This window comes from Bufo bufo, chromosome 3, assembly GCF_905171765.1.
Source record: "Bufo bufo chromosome 3, aBufBuf1.1, whole genome shotgun sequence".
Classification (NCBI taxonomy): Eukaryota; Metazoa; Chordata; class Amphibia; order Anura; family Bufonidae; genus Bufo; species Bufo bufo.
In genome coordinates, this window is record NC_053391.1 from 8,966,372 (window position 1) to 8,975,851 (window position 9,480).

The window sequence follows — 9,480 nt, forward strand, 5'->3', positions numbered from 1 at the left end:
ATGGGGAAGCCCAGAGTTGCACCTACCAGTATTTAGACAATACCAAGACTTGAACTGACAGCAGCTGTTGTTTCAGCATCAGTAAGCAAGTTTCTGAAAGAAGAACTGGAATTGAAACTAGATAAAGAATATTTTTGGACAGACTCACAAGTTGTCCTAGGAAACATAAACAACAAAGCTTGAAAATTCCATATCTTTGTCTCCAACAGAGTTGAGAAAATTCGGAAAATAACAAATCTGGAACATTGGCATTACATTGACACAAAGCATAACCCAGCAGATCATGCTTCAAGAGGCCTGAATGTAACAGAATTGAAAAATGTAAACTGGTTCACCGGTCCAGAGTTCATTTGGGAAAAGGAATTCACACACAGTAAAGGTTACACAGAATTGTCTATGGGTGATCCAGAAGTAAAAGTTGTACAAACATTGAGCACTGCTGCCAAGTGTCAAGATCAAATACTTGAAAGACTAGCCAGATGTAAAAAATGGAATAAGGTCATAAATGTAGTAGCTCGAATTCAACGTTTGGCAAAGTGAATCAGAAAGAAGGAATTGTTGAATGTAGAAGAAAGAATGAAATCTGAAGAAACAGTCATAAGACATATTCAACAGAGATTCTACAGTGAAGAAACTGGGGCATTGCTGGATTATACTTCTGGTCCTATGTATTGGACTATTTGACTGCATCAGTACTTCTGAACTGAGTTCTTGAATATCGGATTGGAAAACTTACCTGTCCCCGCTGGTTTGGAGACTGAAAGAACGGTCGATTGAAAAGATTTGGAGTGAAAAGAACGGGACGTGTCCTTTTTTTTTTTTTTTGGGTATTGTGTCTCAATGGCTGTGCTGGACTGGCAAAAGGGGAAGGTTTGATCCAGATTAGGACAAAGGACTCATTGAACTGCCGCGTCTCTACTTTTATCAAACCCCTGCTGCTCTTTACCTTTCTCTCCCCAGGGTGTTGCTCCCTTCCTGCGCGAACCCTTTCCATACTTTTTTTTGGTTTAAAAATTATTATTATTTTTTTCCTTAGGTGGTTTAGATATGCCTCCCAAATCATATAATAGAAAGTCTGTTGGCACCTCCTCGCCGGGTGGAGGAAAGGGCAACAGCACAACAACTGGCTTAGAGAAATACCTCAAATCTCCTCCAAAGATTAAGAGTGCGCTACGGGGAAATAAGGAAAGTCAGAGGGAAGGTGGTGAACTACATGCCTCAGAAGAAAGTGGTGGGGTGGATAAGCGGATAAGTAGTGGAGAAGGTATGGAGGAAAGAATAAACTCAGTGGACAAGAAACTGGTTGAAATTCTGGGGGGGGCAGTACAACAGTCTAACCACAGTTTAGAGGAACTGACTATGAAGATTGCATCCGCACAGGTGGATCTCTCCCTTATTAAGGAGGAGATGAATAAAGTCAGGGAAAAGGTTAAAGATCTGCAGATATCTTCTGGAGGAATGAAAAGGGATATGGAAGGAATTAAAAAAAGAGTAGAAGATATAGATGGGGAGAAAAAAATCCTATTAGAGAGAATCACCACAATGGAGGATAGGTCCCACAGATCAAATATAAGACTAGTGGGATTCCCAGAGGGAGTGGAAGGAGAGGATACAACCGGGTTTATTCAGCAGTGGTTGCAGGACAGCTTTAGCAAAGAGGTTCTATCCCAATGGTTCTTAGTTGATAGAGCCCATAGGATCCCGGGGAACCCCCCCCCCCCCCCCCCCCCCCCCCCCAAAAGGCAGACAATAGAGTTCAATGGAAATAATATAGAGATATATCCAGATTACTCCAGAGAAACACAGGCAAAAAGACGTGAGTTTAGAGCAGTGAAGAAGAGGTTAGCTGCTGCCCAGATACAATATTCCCTGATATTTCCTACTAAGCTGCGTATAATATATCGCGAGCAAGTTAGTTTTTTTGGCTCCCCAGAGGAAACAGCGGAGTGGTTGGATGCCAAGGGAATAGGATCATGATTTGTACCGGTATGCACGATAAGGGGAGGGAAGGGGCGGGAATGGGTGGAGTGTAAGGAGGTGGGGGAAATGATTTTCGCCGACCAGTTGGGGGGTGCAGGAGGGGGAGGAGGGTGGGTAACGGTTGGGATGGTTGTCTTGGTGGGTCTAGTAGGGAGGAAAAGTATGAAATTGCAGGTGGGAGGTACACATGAGTAGGATTAGGACATGGAACGTACATGGACTGGGAGACAAGGTCAAGAGGGTTATGGTTTTTGACATTGTCACTAGACATCTCCCGGCCATTGTGGGATTAATGGAGACACATAACACAAAGGATAAGACAAACTTACTTATGCGGAAATGGGCTAAGCACCAGTATCATTCATGTTTTTCTACCTACTCATGTGGAGTTAACGTATATATCCATCATAAAGTACTGTAGATTACCTCCCACTAGATCAGAAGATTGATGATAGGGGTAGATATGTATTTCTTTTTGCATTTTATCTTTTGTGTATATACCCCCACCATTCTCGGTATATGTTATCCACCGTTTGGTGGAGTTTGCAGACTCCCGAGGTAAATGTCCCATATTAATAATGGGAGACGTCAACAGCGTTATGAACAGTAAGCTAGACAGATATTCAGCGATATCAAATGATAAATATGAGACAAGTCAACCAACACTTCTCAAAAGAACATCTCAGGAATTGCTATTAATAGACGTGTGGAGGTATCTCTATGATGATAAGCGAGTGTACTCATGTTTTAGCCGTGGAAGTAAAATAATGTCAAGAATAGATATGGCACTAGTTAGCCCGGAATTGATAGATCAGATATTAAGAATGAGGTATGAGGTTAATAGCATATCAGATCACTCCCCGATTAGCTTGACATTTAAAACAAACTCTAGGTTAAAAAGCAGAGAGTTTCGTTTGAATCCGCACTGGCTGAACTTGATAAATAAGGATGAAGGTATTATTGCAGATATAAAGGAGTATTGGCAAATTAATTTAGGATCTACACAAATAGGGTATGTATGGGATGCATTTAAAGCATACCTACGGGGTATCCTTGTTGGCAGAACTGGGGGACAAAAATAAAGAAAATAGAGGAGGACCTCCTGGTAAATAAATCCCCTGAAACGGTGGGTCAGTTAGAAGAGGCCAAAATCTGATTAAAAAATTACCTGGTGGATAAGGCACAACAAAAAGTGTTTTTTGAGGGGGCCCGATATTTCAGGGAATCTGGGAAGCCAGGGAGACTGCTGTCCACACTTATACAGAATCAAAAGGGGGGAAGCAGAATCAAGTGTGTTGAGAGGAGAGATGGGGGGATAACATCCAACCAGGGAGAAATGGAGCAGGAATTTGTTAAATACTATGAGGACCTCTACTCCTCGGAGGGAGTGGGGGGGTGTGGGGACATGAGACTCTTTCTGGAGGGTGTACCGCTCCCTAGACTCTCCGAGGAGGATAGGGAATTGTTGAATGGTCCTATTAAACTGGAGGAACTACGGGATACTTTGAAATCTATAAAGGGTAACTCTAGTCCTGGGTTGGATGGTCTCCCCTTCGAGATATATAGAAGATACGGAGAGGTTATTCTCCCAGTTTTCTTGCAGGTCCTCAACGAATCTATGGACAGGGGTGAACTCCCTCCTTCTCTTTCGGAGGCTGTAATAACTCTGATAGGGAAAAAGGGGAAAGATGAGAGTAAGGTGGACTCGTATCGCCCCATCTCTCTTCTCAACACCGATTTTAAAATATGCGCCAAACTATTAGCAAACCGTCTAAAAAGAGTTATAGAAAAAATAATACACCCAGACCAATCAGGGTTTGTGCCAAAACGTCAGGTTCAAACGAATATTCGACGGACCCTGTTGAATATCCAGATGAGCGGGGAGGGTGCCCACTCCATCCTGTCTTTGGACGCGGAAAAAGCGTTTGACAGGGTGGAGTTGGCATTCCTCTGGAAGATAATGTATGAGTTGAACTTGGGGGAAAAATTCATTAGATGGGTACAATTGCTTTACCATCACTCGAAAGTGAGGATAAAAATTAATGGGGAGATATCTGAGTCGGTAATATTGCAAAAGGGAACCAGGCAGGGGTGCCCACTCTCCCCATTACTGTTTGCCATATTCGTCGAACCGTTGGCGTGTAAGGTGCGAGCAGATGATAAAATCAGGGGTTTGGGGGAAGGGGTGCATCAGATAAAATATGCTTATATGCGGATGACATCCTGTTCTTTTTAGAAGGGGGGGTGTCAACGGTGCCATACCTGATGGGGATAGTAAACCAGTTTGGTCAAATCTCTGGCTTCAGGGTGAATTGGACAAAATCGGTGTTGCTCCCAGTCGGATATGAAATTATGCGAACGGATATAAATGATATAAATGTCAAAATACTGAAACCCACAAAATCATTTGAATATCTCGGAATAAAAATCAGCTTGAGGATCCAGGAGTATACAGAACTTAATATTTCCCCTTTGCTTAAAAGGGTCAAAAATAAAATAAGCACCTGGCAAAAATTACTGATTGGACAGGCTGATCGAATTGCCATTATTAAGATGGTCCTGTTACCGCAGATCCTTTATGTTATATCCTCCTGTCCCGTGTGGATAGGGGACCACTTTTTTAATGTATTGGAAGGATTGATAAATGATCTTATATGGGGGAGAAAAAGGGTTAGGTTGAAACAAAAATACTTATGGTTAGATGAAGAAGATGGTGGTTTGTCCGTTCCCTGCTTTCGAGGCTACTATTATGCATCCCAGCTCCAGTGGTTAATGACAGAGGACGACAGACTGCGTCTCCAATATAACATTGTTAGTGTCCTAGAAACTGGGATTATAAAAATAAAGGGCAGGAAGTGCCCAATTAGTAATATGATGCACTTGATATGGGTTAATGTCAAAAAATTACTGGGACTAAATTATTCACTAAAGATTACCCCTATTTGGGGAAATATAAATTTAGGTGAGTTTCAGAGGCTAGATGATTATGTATTTTGGGAAAAAAATGGTATTAAGTTTATCTCACAGATTGAGGTGAAAGGAAAGCTTAGGACACTAGAGGAAATGGGGCTTAGTATAGACCTAGACACCCTTACACGGTTTAGATACTTCCGATTAAAGCAAGCATTTGATTCAACTGAGAATAAAGAATATTTAGTCACTAAACACTCAGAATTTGCAGAATTCTGTTATCGCAGTAACGGGACTAAAATATCAATTTCACAGATATATAAAAAAATTAAAAGGGGGCTAGGGGGTGTGACCAAATTTAAAAGTGAAAGTAAATGGGCACTAGAAGTGGAGTCTAATACTTTAGATTGGAGATGTATTTATAAAAGTATAAAAAGGAGCACCTTATCGAGCAATTTCCGGCTGACACAGTTTTTTATTCTCCACCGAACTTATATAACTCCCTGGGTGTTGAGTAGGATGTATAAAACAAAGGACAAAGGTATTGTACTCCTATGCAGGTCTATTGGACTCAGGTATTTCAGGAGCTTACCAGAGCAACTGGGTACACTGCGCCACTGGAGATCTCTATAGCGGTGCTTGGATATATTAGAAAAATTGGCCTTGACAGAAAAAGTGAAATGAAATGGGAAAAAGGATTAATGCTGGCGCGGGTTGCAGTGGCTAGAGAGTGGGGGGCGGACGGACCACCAAATATTGAAGAGTGGAAGAACCTATGTGATAGGGTGCAGAGATATGAATATGCCTGTAAGATAAAATGAATAGGGAATGCAAATTGATAGGAGGAAAGAGGGGGGAAAAGGAGCAAGGAAGGAAGAGTTTAAAATGCAGAATTAATAAACAAACGAAAGAAGGACGATTGAAATCCCCGATATGAGATAATGAAATCAATTTTTTCTATGGAAACTCCCAAGACAACCGATGGGGGGGAAGGGGGGGTTATAATTTTTCTTTATATATTTTTGTTAAGAGGAAAGAAACAAGATAAGGATAGAATTTCGATGTTATTAATGATAATTATGTAACAAACGTTTGTGCATACTTTTGAATCTTTATTGTCTATCCTTTTTGTTTTCTTGTATTTTTATATGCTGAAAATGAAAATAAAAATATTTAATATAAAAAAAATAAAAAATATATTTACATGTCTAAGTTCCAGGGCAATTCATTTGGAAATGTTAGAAGATATGTCAACTGACGCATTCATCAACGCCTTAAGATGTTTCATCGCCATTAGAGGTACCGTCAGAGAGCTTAGATCTGACCAATGATCTAATTTTGTCGGAGGAAAGAATGAATTGAAGAAAGCTCTAAAAGAGATCGATAAAGAAAAAGTAACTATTTGTTAGAGAAACAGTGTGATCTTCACATGAATGCTCCACATGCAAGCCATACAGGAAGAGTTTGGGAAAGACAAATCAGAACTGTGAGAAATGTGTTAAGTTCAGTGTTGAAAAAGAACGCCGGAAGAATAGATGATGCTTCACATAGGACCCTATTCTATGAAGTAATGTCTATTGCTAACAGTCGTACACTTACAGTTGATAACATCAACGATCCAACAAGTTTGGATCCTTTAACTCCCAACCATCTACTTCACCTTAAGTCTGATTGCATACAGCCACCGCCTGGCAAGTTCACCAAAGAGGATTTATATGCCAAAAGGAGATGGAGAAGAGTTCAATATCTATCAGAACAGTTTTGGAATAGATGGAGGAAAGAGTACTTAGCCAATCTGATGCCAAGAAGTAAATGGCAAACACCCAAGTTTGTGAAATAGTGTTGGTGAAAGAAGAAGATTTACCTAGAAGTCAATGGAAATTGGCCAAAGTTCTAGAAGTTCAAAAGGATGAAGATAGACTAGTAAGAAGAGTGTTGTTACAAATAGGAGACTCAAAACTTGACAAAAAGGGAAAACGTCTCACTACTCCACTAAGGTTGAAACGTCCTATACAGACGTTAGTTGTTCTACTTGAGAGTGATAAAAGACACTTGGAAGTTGAGAACCTGATGGAAAATTCCTCAAATTCATGTTCAAGTCCTACTACTGAGAACATAGAATTATAGGTAATTTTGGTGGGAGTGTAGATGGCCAGCTAAGACCTGTCCTAGGTTGCTAATATAGCTTGTGTGTTTATACAGCTAATACCTGCCAATAACCTTAATACAGTTCCTATGTTTGTGTGTTAAAGACAAAAGCAGAGTTATTTACAGTGACGTCATATAACTGTTATATATATGGTGTTCACAGAAACAGAAAAGATAATATGCCTTTAAGATTTATTATATGGATGTAAGGTGAGCTCAATGACACAGCAGACACAACAGAAAGCATAGAGTTAAATTGTTGTTGCTGGGCAGAAGTCTTGACCAATCACAGCCAGCTTCACACACAGCCTGTGTGGCAAATTCCCCTAGCATGAGCTGCTAGAATCATTACACCAGAGGAGAGAAGCTGAACAGACATTCACTCCACTAAGAGCTGTGTTTTATGGAAGCAGAGAGGCCAAAATAGGTATTTAAATCAGTTATATAATGTTCCTACTGTTAGTATAGTGATTAGAACTGTATACTGAACCAGTTATATGTGTGTTTACTTACAGTTCCACCAATTGCAAACTACAAAGTTCAAATTCAATTGCATACAAACGAACTACTGAGCCATACAATCATACAATCCAAACAAATTGCATACAAATGCGAACTGCTCATACCAGATCATAAGCAAGTGTATAGAGCAAACTGCAAACCAAGTAGAGCAAGTGAACTATTGGTTAACCTCAGATATACCTCTCAGTGAGATCATAAAGTGCTTAAATAACTTAAAGTGAGAGTACAGATACTCAAGAGAGAAATATATCCACCATTTTATGTTGAATGACAAGATTCTACAGTTGAACCACCATCTTATGCAACACGTGTTATGTACATGGACTATCTGCTGCGGAGGCGGCAGTGTTATATATAAAGAAAAGTTAATAAAGAAGTTATTTCAAGCATTTGGTGTGCTCTTTAAACCTACTGTTTTCATAGAACGGCGCTAGAGGAATTATAGAGTAATAGACAGTCTGGTTAGACTAAAAGTCAGAGATATCAAAATTCTTCTAATGCCACAGAGCAAAAGGCACTTCATAGGGCTGCGCCTGCCACACCCTCCTTGGGTTGATCTGGGTACTGTCGTCAGACCGCTGGGTGGCGGCCGTTGCTACCTCCTCTTCCTCATCCGATGCCAAAAATGGGTGCGCATCAGTAAGGTTTGGAAATTTATGGGAAAATAATTCCTCTGACTCGAGCGGAGGGGATATGGTGGTGGTGGTGTCTTTGGGGGTGCACACAGCAGAGAGTGAGGAGGGCGCAGATAGAGAGGATGAGGAGGGTGCAGAAGCGGAAGGCTGAGTGAGCCACTCAACCAACTCTGGTGCGTCCTTTGATGTAATCGCACGCACCTTCTCCAACTTCCACTTAGGCTCCGACCTGGTGCACCGGCCCGACCCCTACCACCCCTGCGACCCCTACCACCCCTAGGTATATAGAACCGCTTAATGATTATTTGCTGGAAGCAGGTATATCAAACCCCTTAATAAGTTTTTTGGGGGGGCAACTGGTATATTACACTAGTTGCAATTAGTTGTTCCAATAGTGTTTGTCCCTTTATATACCTGCGGTATCGCAGCAGAACCGCACACAACTGCCGCACAATACAAATCTACTATAATATAATTTCTATGTTAGAAAGTATATTATAGGTATATCGCACCCCTCTGTGTATCCCACCTATCGATAGCACACCTATACTAGTGCTTAAAAGGACTTTTGTGGCCCTATTAGCCAGCGTTTGGTGTCCCTAACAGTCTGTCCCTGCTCCACACAGCAACCTCTCCCTACACTGGCAAAAGACTGAATGTAAAATGGCGGCCAGATCAGGTTATGTTATAGGGTAGGGGGTGTGTCCATGTGCCGAAACGTCTCAATTGGCTGTCCTGTACCACCTGATGGATGTGTCATGGGTCAAAGTTCTTCACAATGTAAAAGAATATGGCGGGCGCGAATATCACCATATGTTCGCATGTTCGGCAAATCGCGAACACGCAAACGACCGCCGGGCGAACCGCAAGGCCATCTTTACCGATCAACAATCAGAAACCACCGTGTGAACTTGTAAATCCCAGGTGTCCATGTCCTGGTTCCATGGCTCCTGGATGGGGGGGGTGTATATTAGTTTTCAACAGTATATGTAAAATGCTATGTCACCTGAAACTGTCAGCAAGCAGCATAACTGCTATTGACTGATCCTACTGGGTGTTGTGTGAAGCTTGAATGGTCTATGCACGTTTTAGCTGTTCATGTAGTGAGGATCGCACCGCGCTCATCTATTACGTATCGCTGAGAGCGGTGAACACAGAGAGGAATCCTAAGTGTCATTTTTTGTCATGGAGACCTTTTGCCGCTCTCTCCTCATCTTCATACAGAAAACATGGGCAGCCTTCTGTGGTCAGTAAGAGTATGGACTATTGACTAGAGGTTGGGGAA